This window comes from Lupinus angustifolius, chromosome LG16 (assembly GCF_001865875.1).
Source record: "Lupinus angustifolius cultivar Tanjil chromosome LG16, LupAngTanjil_v1.0, whole genome shotgun sequence".
In the NCBI taxonomy this organism is placed as follows: Eukaryota; Viridiplantae; Streptophyta; class Magnoliopsida; order Fabales; family Fabaceae; genus Lupinus; species Lupinus angustifolius.
Window position 1 is genome coordinate 17,250,227 of NC_032024.1, and position 313 is coordinate 17,250,539.

Consider the following 313-nt stretch of genomic DNA (forward strand, 5'->3'; position numbering starts at 1 on the left):
AACTGGTTTAATTCTTCTTGCATAGCAAGAATCCAGTTTTCATCCTCGATTGCATCATCAATCTTGGAGGGTTCTATCTGAGAGACGAAGGCCATGTTTAGACAAGCATCAAGCATTCTACGAGTGGTTATACTTTTACTTATATCACTGATGATGTTGTCGATAGGATGATTTTGATGAGTTCTCCATTCTCTTGGTAGATCTGAGTGCATATGCTCTTCTTGAGAAGTTATATTATCATCTTTTCTCAATTCTTCAGGTTCAGTTGTAACATCAATAATAGAGTTTTCTTTGGCGGATGAACTTGGCAAGT